Source organism: Heterocephalus glaber, unplaced genomic scaffold (genome assembly GCF_053883595.1).
Source record: "Heterocephalus glaber isolate CG9 unplaced genomic scaffold, H.glaber_assembly_v1.0 deba00001553, whole genome shotgun sequence".
NCBI lineage: Eukaryota > Metazoa > Chordata > Mammalia > Rodentia > Bathyergidae > Heterocephalus > Heterocephalus glaber.
In genome coordinates, this window is record NW_028258344.1 from 7,665,237 (window position 1) to 7,678,104 (window position 12,868).

The window sequence follows — 12,868 nt, forward strand, 5'->3', positions numbered from 1 at the left end:
TGCCTTCTTTGACAAATCCTTCATCTCTCCCATGTACGGTTTTCCTGAAAGTACCAACTAGTGACACTTGGGAAAGGCAAGAATGTTACCCAGTATAGAAACTTATCAAAGCATCACTAAATAGCTGGAGGCAAATAATAGCTTCATCCTGGATTAGAAATCATTTTTATTTGCTAGGACAGACAGGTGTAAATGTGGCAAAAGATAGTTTTGAAATATTGCCTAATATCCTCAGTACCCCTACTAGTCAGACTATTCCAAGTTTGTTTTTTAGACAACTTGAAGAAAATCAGAAGGAATCCAAAGGAAAAATAAAAGGGAATCAATTCTTAGCTTTTGAATATCAAGGACTAGTCCTATGCTATCCGATATAGTAACCATAAATGAGGTAAAATTAAAAAGCTAGTTTCTAATTTGGATTATTCACCTTTAAAGTGACCAGTAGCTTAATGTGGGCAGGCTAATGTATTGTGCAGCTCAGAAATAAGTATTACTTATTTCTAGCACAGATGGAATTGCACAACCCTGAGAGACCGTAATGAGATGTACTAAATAAAAGCCAATCTTTCAGCCTCTGGAAGGTTTTCCTTGGCTAGGGGAAGGAGAAGAGATGGAGGGGCATTAGGAAGGAAGGAGGAAGGTGAGCCATTAGTTTAGGGAGTGCACATCTAGAAGTGTCCAGTCTTCAATGGGGAATGCTGCTCATTGATGACATAAAGGAGCTGAGTGAGAGCTGGATGGTGTCTACAAATCTGGCCTCCATTCATGATTTCACCATATATAGCCTGCCAGAATAGTTGTGGCTGCTGTTTTTCTGTATGTCAATGAAATAAGAGGATATGTCGGTCAATGTTTGGTTTTAATGCAATAACAGTGTTCATTTGAAATGTGATGTTAAGGGTGTTGCAGAGAACACAGAATAATGGTGTAAATTATGAAGGTGTCAAGCTGGATGGTTAAAGCTGATTTTTTAAAAGGGCTGAACTAAGCCAGGCTTAACTCTAAAATATTCAGCAAGTTATCATTGACAATTCTTTTCCAGAGAATTTCCAGCGGGTCTCATTTTGTTGGAAGCCATTCTTGAATCAAATTTGTTGGGATAGAAAGTGAGTAATCGCAGGGATGGGTGAGTGTAGCCCTGACAGGATGTTCTGGATTTTAATGTGGGGACCAAAATTGATTTTAGATTCTACCTAGGTGTCTCTTGCTTTTCCTAACACACACTTATGTATCATTGCCATCTTCCAGGAGGCTCAAGACAGCTTTAGTATGTGTTGCAGTGTTATATCCATGAAGCCATGGACCCAGTGATCTCTCTGCCATCAGCTCAATGCCATACATGGTTTCTAGTGGGTGAGAAAGAGGAAAGGATGCAGATGGGCAGGAGTGGGTTATCAGCCTGACAAGCTTGCTGAGGGTGAACACACACACACACACACACACACACACACACACACACATACAGAACTGAAATTATTGTGTATGAACCATTTGCAAGTGAATTAAAAAATTAAAGAGAACAATTTTTGAATGATTTCAGATTGAAGTTATTGTGGCCTTGGATTTTCATTCACCTTTGTTAGAACTGACTCAATTGTTTCTAAGGTGAATTTCATCTTTGATTATGATCATATTTTGTACAATCTAATTTGAAAAATAAGGCTTTTTATTTGGGAATTTTTCCTCCTTAAACTTTTCAACTTTGACCCAATGTTGCTGTATTGAGTGTTAAAGGGCACAGATTTGTGCATTAACCAGAAATATAATGTCCATGATCAAACATAATCAGTACCATGTGTGTTGGAACCTCTTTAGAGGGAATCAGTATCCATGGAGACTATGCAAAGACTACTGAGTCATCCAGTCTTCTTTAATGTATAATATTAAAAAAATCTGTCTCAAATGTTTTAATTAACCTCTTTTATACATTGCAAGCAACAGAAGATCACTCTAGCTAAAAATTGAAAGCAAAATTTATTTGAGTAAGAAGAGGGTAGCTTATAAAATTGCAGAAGCAGCTGAGAAACCAGACTCTCAGAAGGGCAGCAACCAAGGAAGCCCATGGACTTCAGCGGCACTAACTGCAGGGATTTCTCTCTAGGCTGCTGCTATATATAAAATTGAGTTCCTATCCCTTGAAGAGTGTCTTTTCAAGACTGAAAACCAGGGATACTTCTGTGGGCTGACTGGAGCCTGGTGTCTCTATCCTTGGATCAGTCATGGCCAGTAAGAAAGGTGAGGTGTAGATTAGCATGGTCAGTGGGGAATTTACAGTTACTCCTAATTTATATCTAATGCTCTGACATGTAGCTTTTACTCGCTCCTTCTTTTTGCTCTCCCAGATTCATTTTCATTTTTCCCTTCTCTGTGTTATAAGAAGCTAGCCATGATAGACTACATGGCACTTCTTCTGGCACTGTCTGTCAGCTTTCCATCACTAAGAAATACCGGCAATAACCAATTTATCGAGATAAGATTATCTCTGGCTAACGTTTCGAAGGTTCCACTGCATGATCAATTGTCCCTCTTACGTTGGGCCTCTGGTGATGGGCCCTGCTGTCACTGGCAAGGCCACACACCAGAAGACTTAAGGACCTCCTGTCAGACGTTTCCTCTTAAAAGTTTCACTGCTTCCAAACAGTTCCACCCTGGGCACAAAGTTTTAATCCGTGAGCCTTGGGAGACAGTCAACATTCAAACTACAGCAGGAACTGACAGGCGGGTAAGAGGACAAGAGCAGAGAGACATCAAGACAGTTTTTTCCCACCTCTTCCTGGCTTTAGGGCAGCTTCTTCCACAACCACAACTCCATCTGGGTGGCTCCTCCTCCACAGCTTCACTGGCAAAATCACACCCTTTCAGATCTAAGAGTTTTAACAACTTGCTAATGCTAGATTCTGGGAGCCTCTACACCTCTTACATATGCCCTTACCTCTTCCCACGTTTTTATAAGTAGCTTCTTTCTTAAAGGCTGTTCTTTAAACCATCTGAGTGAATTCTAGTTCGTTCTGGAAACTTGACACATGGAACCCAATTAAACCATACCAGAAGAGAATTATGTACCCAGCTGACATTATATTTTCCTCCATATGATTATGGAGTTTTGCTGTGAGAATATTAACCCTACCAGGAAAAATGTATAAGAAATAACCTTTATTAAATAAATACTTGTTTAGCTGGCATGTGTAGGGAATATGAACATGACTTTGCCTGGCCAGTAGTCCTTTAAGGAACCATCCATTTCTGACTCTGAATTCATGAGATTTGGGTACACTGATGAATTCCACACACAGGAGACAAAAATCTTGTTGTGACAACAGTGATTTGTTCAGAAGTAGGCCTGTGGTGGAAGCCAGGACAACCAGAATCAGACTTAGGACTTTGTGAGGAGGCTCTATCCTCTTGGAGTTACTAATACGGTAGAATATATATTTGGAACTGCCGGTGACTACCTGGGCTTCTAAATGGGGAAAGTCTCCTTGAAAATGAACCCACACAAAAGAAGGCAGAATAGAGAAGCTCAGAGTCCTGACAACAAGGCTACAGCACCTGAATCTGACAGTATTTGGAATCATAGATTAGTGACTAAAGTTTTAGCTTTTTAGGGTACACAGTTTTAGTTATTTTAGTCAATGAATTCCCTTTTCTACTTAAGACAGTTTGAATTGGGCTTTCTGCCATTTGCAAGTGGAAGAGTTCTGTTAAATACAAGATATTAATAACTTTTACCTTGTCTTAATTACTTTTCTCCTTGCTGAGATGCAATACATAGCACCTGCAAATTAAAGGAGGCGATATTTATTTTGACTCACAGTTTGTAAAGGTTTACCCCATAGTCAACTGGCTCCAAGGCAGGGAGGCCTGTCAGAGGGGCATCACAGAGGAGAAACAACTTATGGCATGACAGCAGGAAGCAGAGAGGGTCATCAAGAGAGGAAGAGGGAACATACATCTCCAGGCCACACCCCACATGACTCACCTCCTCAGATCAGGCTTCTTGCAACATCAGATTTAGCTACAAGCTCATTAGTAGACTAATCCACAGACAAGTATGATGCCCCCGTGATCCAATTACCTCCTCAAAGCCTCTATTTGAGAACATGGGGCTTTGGGGGCCATCTAGAAATAAACACTAACATATCTCTTTTTAGAGATCCCTCAAGAGGAAATATTTTGGGGGCCTCAGATCCAGGAATTGCTTTTTCTTTTCTGAGTAGATAATTTATTTTATGAATCCTGTGTATCATGTAAACAATGCTGGTTTAGATAGAAAGTTCAGAACTAAACTGTAGATTCACTTCTAGTTAATGGGCTTTATCATATATTTTTTTAAAAGTATCAATATTACTCATAGCTTCATCTTATTATTTTTTATATTTACTATTCCTTTGCCCTGATTCCATCATCTATTTTTATTTTATTGTGCTTTACTTTATGAGCTTGTCTAATTTACTTTTTAAGCAAAGGCAGTGTATAAATAAGTAGGTCAAATGATGAGAAAATTCCATAAGATGCTGTTTACATTTCTATTGTCAACTAAGAACATCTGTTTCTTTTGAGAAGATATCTCCTCGGTGTATTACAAACATCTCTGCCTGCCTGTGAGAGATAATGTTTATCATCTTGCATTTCTTAATAGGCTTGTGGTTTTACTTAATGTTCTTGCCAAAAAATTATTGTTTTGAGGGGAGAAGGTTTTATTTAGGTAGTCATATAATTTCCTCTCACAATAAAAATGTAAACAAGACACGAATACGTGAATTTGTTAGAAGCAGGCTACCAGATTGGGACGTCAGCCTAAATTACTGGTTTTGGTATTTACTCTGTAACAGCCTTAAGATTTTTATATGGCATTTTATAAATGCAACATTCTGTGGTCAGGCTTGTCCTCTTTTCTCTCGCTCTTTCTTCAGAAGGGCTCCTTTGCACTACTGTGGTCCAGACCTGTGTCCTCTTGTTCCTTGGTTATTTTTCTTTATGATAACAGCTAGTATCTAATGAGGTGAAAAAAATTATGTCAAGAAATTGTTTCCTTTCTCTTAGAAGGAAGGAGTGTGGAAAAAGAAAAGTGCTTGCACCAATAAGCCAAACTTGGATGGGGTCTTAATTCTGGGGAATGTTACCAAGTGCAAAAAAAAGGGAAGAGTTATTGTTACTCTGGAGAAAAATGAATCAAGCAAGATCAACATTTGTATCAAGCATTTCTCACTTTAACACTCCTTGATCCTGAATCTTCAGTGAAAGTATTTTAGTGTGTGTGTGTGTGTGTGTGTTCTGTGTGTGTGTGTCTGTGTGTGTGTGTCTGTGTGTCTATGTGTCTGTGTGTTTAGAAGAAATCAGTGGGTGGCTGGACTATATATATATATATGTATATATATGTATATATATGTATATATGTATATATATACGTATATATATGTATATATATGTATATATGGTAGAACTAGGGCATCCCATATGTGTGAGAACAAAGAAGGAAAGAAAACCTTTAAGAAAGAGTTCTAGGGAACATGGAAAAATCATAGAATAGACTCCCTATCAAAAACTACAGAACTAAGACTTTTTAAATTTTCTAGATTTATTTTTAGGAAGCTTTGGTTGAGATCTGGGATATATTTTATTGTAGATAATTGGTGAACTAGATGAATCCTAAATTGAACTGGAAATGTATTTTTGCATAACTGTCAATTTGTTGGATGCATGAAGCAAGGTAATTGATTCTACCCTGCCTGAGTCAAAATACATCAAGGAACACAGTAGTTGTAGGACTACTTATGAATTATAGATTTTAGGGAATGGTCTCTTGGATTTTGAATGTTTTTACGGAAACAGAACCAATGTTTTGCAGTGTTACTTGTTGAAGCCTAAGAAAATCAAATTTGGGGGGTAGTTTTTTAAATGGAGAAATGAATGTGGATGGATGCTAAAAGGTAATGTTTGACTTAGCTTCCTGAAAATTTCGAGAGAGAGAGAGAGAGAGAGAATGAAAGAGAGAGAGTGTGAGAGAGAGGGAGAGAGAGAGAAATCTTGGAATGCCTGTGGAAGAAGTACATTGATTTCTTCAGGCTAGGGTCATTGGTTTCAAATTCTGGTAAGTTTATGTTGTTCAACTCCAGAGGTGGCTATGAATTATGATTCTGTCATCTGCAAAATTTATTTAATTTCTCTGTGTCCTGGTCTCCTCACTTGGAGAATGGAAACTGTACTTATAAATATCGTATCGGGTTGTTATGAAGTTTAAATAATATAATACATGCAAAGTTAATTGTTTGTTCTGAGTTTATAATATATTGTTATTATTAACTGTTCTAAGTAATGAAACAATATCTTGAGGACTGGACTGGTTGTAAATAACAGATCTCCTTCCAGAAGTTGCAGGCTTGTTGAGGATTTAGGTGCAGAGATGGGACCTTCCTCAAATGGAAGAAAGTGATTCTTAAAGTGATTCTTAGTGGTTGTTAAAACATGCTACTGAAGTGTAGATAGATATAGATAGGAAGATAGACAGATAGATAGACAGACAGATAGATAGATAGATAGATAGATAGATGAAAGCCTTGAGGATGGAGAAGCACCAGTCATTTTACAAAGTCTGTTGGGTCTGATGTTGGAATTTCCACATCTCTCATTTGTATATTTTTGTTCTGTAAAAGGAGTCAGGTAAAAGTCAGTGGTAGTTGATTACTGTCAAGGGAAAAAGTTATCTGAGTGGCCCTTGAAATTCTAGTTTGTTAGACTCTGATAGCCTTAGCATACAAATGAGCAAATTCTGAGAGGGATTTCAAGAGTGTAACACTCTCTATGAGATGTTTTAGGAAAATCATTTGCGGACAGGATCCAAAGATACTGAATTAGGAATTCACAGGATACGAGGGGTGCAAGTCAGTATTAGAGCACTTGCATAGCATGGTGAGGTCTTGGATTTGATTCCCAATGCTGAAAAAAAAAGAGAATTCACAGAGCATGGTGGTGCACATCTGCAGTCCTAGTACTCTGGGAGGATGAGGCAGGAGGACCATAAATTCATGCTCAGCCCGATCAATTTAGTGAGACCCTGCTTCAAAATAAAAAATAAAATAAAATAAAAAACACTGGGGATATGGCTCAATGAGAAGTTCCTGGGTTCAATGCCCTAGTAGTAGGGGTGGGAAAGAATGAAGAATTTAGCCTAGAAATTTAGTCTAGAATTTAGTCTAGGAAGTCAAAAACTTTCAGATTTCAGCTACTTTTTAACTCCTCATTTCTCAGATAATATTTATTCCATTGGGGATGATATAGTTAAATCCATTCATAGTTAATATATTTAGAAAATTTTCTTTTTCTCCCCCTTACACACCCATCTTCTCCTTTTCTTCTCTTTGCTTTCTTTCCCTCTTCTCCATCCCTCTCTCCTCTTTTCTCCCCTCCTTCCCTTTATCTTTATTTCTTTCAGGACAAGAGGAATGTATGAGAAATTTTAAATGCCCCTTAGAAAAAGCTGTTCACTAGAAAACATGAACAAAATAAATGGTTCCCTCTCCCAACATTAAATATTCCTGCCATGAAATAGATAAGTAGAAAAATTGTGCCTTTGAAAACATGTTTTCATGTAGTTGACATGAAAGTAAATACTAATTTTATTCAAAATTTAGGTACTGTTTCACTGAAAACATTATTGAGAGGCTGTGGTATGAAAGCAGAAGAGGAAAAGTTATGATGCCTCCTTTCACCTTATGAATTGCAATCTTAACTATTTTTTAATTTTTTCACACAGCACTACACATTCTCACTTTCTCTCATATGGTCCCATATGCATGGGAAAGGACAAAGTCAAAGTATCATTATTTGCAGATGATGTGATTCTGTACATGCAAGATCCCCCCAAAATCCACAAGAGACTCTTAGAATTAATAACCAAATTGAGTAATGTAGCAGGATATGAAATCAACACACAAAAATCAATAACATTCTTGTACAGTAATAATGAACCCACTGAGAAAGAAATTAAGAAGAAATATCATTCAAAATAACACCAAAAAAATTAAAAACTAAGGAATTTACCTAACCAAACAAGTGAAAGGCCTCTACAACAAAAACTACAGTACTCTGAAAAAAGGAAATTAAAGAGGACATCAGAAAATGGGAAGATATCCTCTGTTCCTGGATAGGCAGCAATTTAGTCAAAATGGCCATACCTCCAAAACTGGAGAAAGGAATTTTAAAATTCATACAGAATCAGAAGAGACCTAAAATAGTAAAGGGAACCCTGGGTAAAAAGAAGAAAGTGGGAAGTATCACAATCCTGGACTTGGAAGTTATAATACAAAACTAATGCTATAAAAGCAGAACAATATGGACACAAAAACTGACAAGAGAATCAATGGAATATAGTAGAAGATGCAGAAACTACCCCAAATGCATTCAACTATTTGATCTTTGACAGAGGGGCCAAAGACCTACACTGGAGGCAAGAGTCTTTTTAATAAATATGTTGGGAGAGATGACTATCTATATGCAGAAGATTGAATCTAGGTCCATATCTCTCACCGTGTACTAAGCTCAAAAAAAAAAAATGGATCAAAGACCTAAATGTTAAAACAGAAAGACTTAACCTGCTGGAAGACAAAAATAGGTAAAACTCTTGAAGTCATAGGCACAGGCAAAGAATTTTTGAAGAGAACCCCAGTTTCACAGGAAATAGTATAGTACTGAGAATCAACAAATGGGATTTTGTCAAATTAAAAAGGTTCTGCACAGCAAAAGAAACAACCAACAGAGTGAGAAACAACCTAAAGAAAGGGGAAAAAATTTCCAGCTATACCTCAGACTGAATACTAATATCTAGAATATATAAAAACACACAAAAAATTAGACCTCCCAAAATAGACCCAATCAAAAAATGAGCAAGTGAAGGGAATAGACACTTCATAGAAGAGGAAATACAAACAACCCATAAATACATGAAGAAATGCTCAATATTGCTGGCTATTAGAGAATTGCAAATTAAAACAACTCTGAGATTCCATCTTACCCCAGAAAGAATGGCCATCATCAAGAAATCCAATACAGTGGTACCTCAGTTGTTGAAATAGCTCCAAACTTGAACTTTCCACGACTCGAACAGGAAAGTTTGAAAAAACTCTGCTCAATGTTCATAACTTTACTAAATAGTTGAACCAAAAATATGACATGAAAAAAAATGAAAGGGCCGAGGGTGAGCCACACACTGGTTCTCGCGATGGACATAAAGGGATGATGCTTCAGCCTAGGCACTGATCTTGCCCAACAACATATAGTGCGTGTGTTAGTATATTAAAATATTCATCACTGTGCTTTTTTCACTTTATTTGTGTAAAATATCATAACTATGGCTCCAAAGAAATTTAGTGATACTAGCAGCAAAGCTAAGAGGAAAACTGTGAGAACCACAATGGGATTAAAGAAAGAAATCATTGCAAAAGATGATGATAGTGAGTAGGGAGATAGATCTTTCTCAGAGGGGTAGGGGTCCAGAGATGATGGGACGGGGAGGAAGAGGAAGGAAAGTCGATGAAAAAGGAATTACGATGTGCTATATATATATATATATATATATATATATACCAACACCACACAAGGAATATAAACACGTACAGAAAAATACAAAGGAATAGGATCAAGAGATGTATGGAGCAGGGAAAGAGGAAAGGGAAAGGAGATGGAAAAAAAGGAATTAAGATATGTTATGTACACATACCAATTTCCTATAGGGAAGGTAAACATTATATAGTACAAACATGTACTAATAAAAAAATGAAAAAAGTTGAATATAGTTAACATTTTAACAATATTAAGTCTTGTGGCTCACAAATTTATTTCTGTACATATGCTTAGGGATTCCTTAATTTTTTCATCAATGTGTTGCAGTTTTCAGTGGACAAGCATAGCTCATATTTTTCTAAATTTATTTGTGATATTTCATAAGTTTTGATGCAGTGTAAATGATACTTTTTTTTATTACAGTTGCTGAGTTTTCACTGCCACTAGATGCAGATACAATGTTTGTACATTGTATCCCGTAACATTGCTGAACTGTTTTATTAGTTCTAGTAGATTACTTAGATTTTTTTCATAAACGAACAAGGAATCTATAAATAAAGACAATTTTATTCTTTTCAATCTATCTGTTATTTATTTATTTATTTATTGCCCTTCTGCACTAGCTAGGACATCTTTTAGGAAAAAATCAAATAGCCTTTAGTCTTTTACCATCACATTTGCTATAGTTAAAAAAATGTATTGCTTACCAATTTGAGGAAGTTCCTATGTCACTTCCTAGTTTTTTCCACTTTTCTGAGAGATTTTAATCCTGAACAGAGGTTGAGTTTTTGTTAAGTATTTCATCTTTATATATTGAGATTTCTATTTCTCTTTCTCTCTCCATAATTTACATAATGAATTACGTTGAGTTTTGAGTGTTGATCCAATCTTTCATCTTGTGGCAAAGCCTTTATATATTGCTGTTTTTGCCAAAAAATTTTAAAGGATTTTGTTTCCATCATCATGAGGTCTGTAGTTTTGTTTTTGTTAATATTTTGTAGCCTGGTTTAAGTATTGTTAGTATAAGGTTAACCTAATAAAAGAGCTGAGAAGTATTTCCTGTTGTATTATATTCTGGAAGAGGTTTTGTGAGGTTGGTAGTATTTCTTTCTTAAATATTTAGTAGACTTTACCTTCTGATCTTATAGTTTTCTATGTAGAAAGTTTTTCTTTATTATAAATTAAAATTTTAATAGATGTAGATTTTCAAGTTATCTACTTTTTCTCAAGAAACCTTTGATAATTTGTTATATTCAAGGAAAGTGTTAATTTAACCTATTTTAATAAATTTTTGATGTGAAGTTTTTCATGATACCTCTTATTATCCTTTCTTTATTATTACTTCCTACCACTCACTGTAGATTTAACTTACCTCTTTTTTGCCGATTTTCTTAAAGATGAAGGTTTTTATTATTGGTTTGAAGAATTTATATTCTTCTAATATGAACAATGTTTTATTTTTTGTACAAAGATTTTCCTGCCTATCGCAACAAATTCTAATTTAAATAGTTTCTAATTTATTTTCTATGCTTGTTTCTTCTGATATATAGGTTGGTTAGAGTTTTTTCATTTTCAGATAACTGAAGCTTTTCTAAAATTTTTAATGTGGTGTTGAAAATCACTATCAATGAGCTCCATATCCAGCTGTTGTTTTCAACTTCTAATACTGTTGGAATCAGAAAACATATTATATAAAATTTAAATATTCTGAAATCTATAGGACTCATTTTGAGGCCTGGCATATGATTCATTTTGGTGAATGCCTTATGGATGCCTCTGCAGTTCTTGGGTATAATGTTCTAAAAATGTCAATTGGGAGAAGATGCTTTAACTGGAATGTATCAAAATTCTGAACTCCCACAAGGAAAGCAAGTGTTCAGCCTGAGCCGCATTATACCAACAACTGGGTCACACTGAGCCACTCCTGTTCGTGAGAATTGAGGGACCCTCCTGACCGCTGAGCTCCTAGAAGGGTCAGCCAAGGACCAGCCTTGTCAGTAGGCCTTTGCAAGAATAGGCCTGCTGTGTTATTCTTTCCTGAACACCATGACAATTCCATAGGAATAATTGCCGTAGACATTTTCAGATTCAAGAAGACAGTTCAGAAAGATGACGTAAAAAAAGGACACAATAAAATAAAGACTTTGCTACCTGAAAAATGGTTAACTCATTTATGTTAATCAATTCAGCTATATTTTATTTGTATTAGCTTTCTGAAAAGTACGTTAAGAATGTATGAAAAACAAAGGAAAAGTAAGTTTGGTCCTAATGAACCCTGGAATCTTGGTACTCCAATAAAAACAGGGCTCTTTCAGTACTGGTAACAGCAAACCCTATATACCCAAGTGACAATCAACCAGAAACAGACTTCATAACTATGTCATATTTATGAGCATAATTTTCTTCATCTTAACATTTTGGGGATTGGAGAAGAAACTTCCTTTTGTTGTTCTCACCACTTGAGTATACTCTCTGCCAGTTCCCCTGTCTCATTCACCAAAATATCCATCTTGGCTAAAGCCTTGCTCATTTTCTTTATATTTTCATCTAAATGAGGGATGTTTCTAATTGTTTCAAGATGGGTTTCTAATTTCTCAATGAAAGTCACAGCCAACTGTAGCAAATGTACCATGTATCTGTGATATACCGCTTCCATAATAAGTTTTCCTGGCACATAGGCTTCAACAGCTTTTGCCTGAGGTACCTCTTTCTTAGCACTGCTTCCAGATGACTTTTCGTGCTTTGCAGGGTGTGACACTTCTCAGCCAAATAGGAAGGATGAACAATATCTGCTGTTTCTTTTTCTAGCTCCAGAAGTTCAATTTCGAGGCTTTTCTGGTAGGGTTCAGCTTGAATATTTGTGGTCTGCTGTAGTCTGGAGAAGTTCTCAAAGCGAAGAGCTGTTTTCTTCGATTTGTTTAACATCTCCTGCTTGATCACGCGGGAGCCCAGCGGTAGCGGGCGGCGTTGGGCTCGGAAGCCGGGTCCCAGTGGTTAGCAGTGGCCATGCAGCGGGCCCCATTTAGCTATTTTTAAACAGTTATTTACTTTTCAGCTACATAATATGCATTGGAAAAATACTGTCTACTTTTCTGTTGAGATTTCCTTTAATTATTGATAACAAATTTTCTTTCTAATTCACCATATTTTTGTTAATTCTTCAAATTAATAATTCTTGCTATGGTTTGAATATGGTGTGCATTCTCTGGAACTCATATTGAAATTTGACTACTGAAGTGTGACAGTATTGGGAAGTGGAACTTTTAAGAGACAATTTGGTTAAGAGGGATCATACTTTCTTATGGCAGTG

General features: G+C 36.3%; 1 pseudogene; it reads right to left on the reverse strand.

The window, feature by feature from the left end:
- Positions 1-11,842: 11,842 nt before the first annotated feature.
- On the reverse strand, positions 11,843-12,566 carry LOC101703101 (HAUS augmin-like complex subunit 2 pseudogene; annotated as a pseudogene).
- Between the last annotated feature and the right edge of the window lie 302 nt (positions 12,567-12,868).